This window comes from Capsicum annuum, chromosome 3 (assembly GCF_002878395.1).
Source record: "Capsicum annuum cultivar UCD-10X-F1 chromosome 3, UCD10Xv1.1, whole genome shotgun sequence".
Lineage (NCBI taxonomy): Eukaryota > Viridiplantae > Streptophyta > Magnoliopsida > Solanales > Solanaceae > Capsicum > Capsicum annuum.
The window spans coordinates 237,759,172-237,763,249 of record NC_061113.1 but is presented as its reverse complement, the minus strand read 5'-3'; positions in this window follow the sequence as shown (position 1 = coordinate 237,763,249).

Sequence of the window (4,078 nt, the reverse complement as noted above, 5' to 3'; positions counted from 1 at the left end):
TCTAATAATGTAGAGTTGATCAAATACAGAACCAGAAAGAAAATAAAGATAAGAGAGTAAGAAGAAGAAGTAGAGAAGAAGAAGAAAAATAGGCTAATGGCTAGATATTAGTGTTTCTTATTCATTCAATGACAAATAATAAGTACATACAGGGATATATACATAGCGTGATTACAGGTTGGTTAGCATATGTGTTAGTAGTTGGTTAGTTGGTTTGTTACAACTACTTTAACTAACTTAAATGCCACTAACTGATTTTGCGAAAAGTGATCTCAACTAACTATCATGTGGTGGTTATGCTAATGATGTGTAGCCTCTGTCTTCTTCTTAATACTCCCTCTCAAACTAGGTATAGAGAAGATATTGATCAGACCTAGCTTGGAGCTTAGGTGGATATGTTGAACCTTACATAGACCTTTAGTAAGAATGTTTGCAGGTTGATCCTTAGTGTTTATATATTCTATCTTCACAATGCCTTGTTGGATTTTTTTCTTGGATGAAATGATAGTCAATCTCTATGTGTTTTATTCTCTCACGAAACACTGGATTGACTTCTATTTGCATTGTTGCTTTGCTATCTGTATATAGTGTCAAAGGTAAATCAATCTTGAACCCGATTTCTTGACTCATTCCCAGTAACCAGATTACTTCTGCTACTTTAAAGGCTAGGATTCTATATTCTAACTCAGCTGAACTTCTAGATATAGTAGATTGTTTCTTTGACTTCTAAGACACCATATATTCTCCAATCTTTACTAGGAAACCTGTTACTGACTTTCTTGAATGTGCACAGGCTACCCAGTCAGCATCATAGTATGTTGTGACATTGTGGTTTGCTAAACAATAGTACTCAAAGTCCTGGTTGTAGTTTTAAATACCTCACTATTCTTTTGGTTGCTTCCATGGGGGATTTTTTTAGGTTTTTGTAGATATTGGCTCAGAGTTCGTACATAGTATGCTATGTCTGGTCTTATAACGGTAAGGTATAGCAACTTCCCAATAACTTTCTGATAAGATCCTTGATCATCAAGTAGTTCAGCACCTGTAGTTTTGTCTGACATATGATTATCATACTCTTTGGTGGTGAGTTTTAGATTGCAACCCACAGAAAGAGTAGCTGGTTTAGAGACTGACAGACCAATCTCAGAAATTAACTCCATTACATACTTTCTTTGGTGCATGAGGATGCCTTGATCTGATTTGCCAAACTCTATTCCTATGAAATATTTCAGTTGTCCCAAGTCTTTTATCTTGAAAAATAGTTGTAATGTTTTATTTACTTCTTTTATCAATTAAAGACTCTCTCTAGTGACTAGCTTGTCATCAACATAAATGATTGTTATAGTAGTTCCTTTTCATGTCTTCTTGATGAATAAGCAGTGATCAAACTTGCTTTGATTGAACGCAAGTCTTATTAATGCTTCTGTTAGTTTGGCATTCTACTACCTTGGAGCCTGTTTAAGAAGATATAATGATTTGATGAGTCTGCATACCTTATTTTCCCCCTCCCGTTGACTCACAAATCCCTGAGGTAGTGTCATGTAAATCTTATCTGGAAGATCACCCTGTAGGAAGGCATTATGTACATCCATCTGATGTATGTGCCAATGCCTTGATGCAACCATGGATAGAGTGGACCTCATTATCACCATGTTTACCCCAGGAAAAAAGGTTTCTCGATAGTCTATTCCTTCTTTTTGACAATATCCTTTATCAACTAGCCTGGCTTTGTTTTTTAACCTCTCCATTTGCCTTATACTTGACTTTATAAATCCACCTGAATCCAATTGGATTTTTTCCTGGAAGTAAGCTGACTATATCCCATGTGTTGTTGTCTTGCAAGGTCTGAATCTCACTTTTCATGGCTTCAATCCACTAAGGATCCTTAGATGCCTCAGTATAGAGTGTAGGTTCTGTAACTGAAGAGGAAAAAACAACGTAAGCACCATATTTAGCAGAGATGTTATCATAGGAAATGTAATCAGAGATAGGAAAAAGAGTGACCTGATGTTGACTCAAAGATATGAAATCTTTGAGCCAAATAGGTGGTTGACTTCCTCTTGTTGATCTTCTTGTAAGCTGTGTAGTATGAACTCTTCTAGTTCTTAAAACACCATGTTGAGGTGATGATGTGATTGTAGTAGGAGATGGAGCTGCTTCTTCTACTGAAGGAGTAAGAGTGGTAGTCAAATAAGAATCATTAGGTGTTTGGTTGACAGGTACAACACTGAGATCATCCTCCATGTGATGTATTGTTGATAAATTATCCACAAACACTGGTCTGTCCACATGTTTCTTTGCAAATGGGAATTCATTTTCTCTGAATATGATATCCATGGTCACAAAGAAATAATGATCAGTGAGGACATATAAGATATATCCTTTCTGTACCTCAGAAAAACCCATGAGTACAGACTCTTTAGACCTAGACAACATTTTGTCTAATTGTACCAAGTTTTTTGCAAAACACATGCACCCTAACACCCTTAAATGATTTAAAGATAGTTGATTATTATGCAATTTCTGATAAGTATTAGTTCCATTTAGCACACTAGAAGGAAGTCTATTAACTAGATATGCAGTTGTTTGTACACAGTGGCCCTAAAATTGGAAAGGTACTTGAGCTTGTAATCTTATTGCTCTTATCACCTCTTAAAGATATTTGTGTTTTCTCTCAACTATTCCATTTTGCTGAGGTGTGTATGGGAAAGACCTCTGATGTATGCTGCCTATTTGTTTGAACAGTTTGGTGCAAGTGTCATTCATGAACTCAGTTCCATTATTAGATCTGACGGGTTTGATAGTTTTATTGAACTGAGTTTTACATATTGCAGAAAAATAAGAATGACAACACATACATCAACTTTTTTTTTTAACAAATATAACCAAGTCATTCTAGTAAAGTCATCAATAATTGTCAAGAAGTACTTGTTTCTATCAAAAGTTTGAACCTTATAGGGACCCCATACTTCCATATGAACCAATTCAAAACTATTAGTACTTACAGAACTGGAAGCAAAGGGTAATCTACATTGCTTAGCACAAGAACACACATTACATTCTTTAAGAGTATCTTCTATATTTTGATACTTAGTAGGTAGGATTTTCTTTAAAGTGGAATTAGACACATGTCCTAATCTTTTATGCCATAGTCTTATACCAGTGTTACTAGTCAAAGATTTTTCTAATTGAGCATTGAGATTAGCATTTGTAGCCTTCTTCTCATGAGTTTGATTCACCAGTAGGTAGAGCCCATCACATTGTTTACCAATTCCCTTCACCTTGCCTTTGCAAAGATCCTAAAACACACAAAAGTCAATGTTAGGATTCAGATAGAATAAGCAAACCACAAGTAAAAAAAATCAAGAAAAACACATAGATTTATGTGAAAACCCTTGCGGAAAAAACAACGGACAAAGGCAAAAGAGGTTTCACTATAATGGAGAGAGAGTACAATATGGAGAAGGCTGAATTTTCTTAATGATGAAAATAACCACTAAATCGCACTTATATAGTACGTGCGTACAAATAGGTCCTAGGCCCAAAAACATAAAGGACCATAACGCGAAACTTTCAAGGCCGGACCAACAAAATTTGGGTCACAATTCTAAAAATCTCCACCTTGACACAAATTCTAATTCAGAACTAAAATCCATTTCAAGAAAAACTCTCCACCTCTTCCACAAAAGCCCTTAAGGGCACATCTTAACAGCTAACACTAATCAAGTCTTCAATGCTCAAACTTGGCACTTGGTAGGGTCTTGGTCATTATATCAGCAGGATTATTATGAGTACCAATCTTTCTCACCACAATATCACCACGAGCAATAATTTCACGCATAAAATGATACCGAACATCGATGCGCTTTGTCTTCTCATGAAATGTCTGATCTTTCGTAAGGAAGATAGCACTCTGGTTTTCACAAAGACCATAGTAATCTGTAAGTTTTTGCTAAGTTCACCAAACAGACCCTTCAACCGAATAACTTCCTTGAAAGCCTCTGTAATAGCTATATACTCTGCCTCAGTAGTTGACAAAGCAACCGTACTCTATAAGGTAGATTTTCAACTAATATCA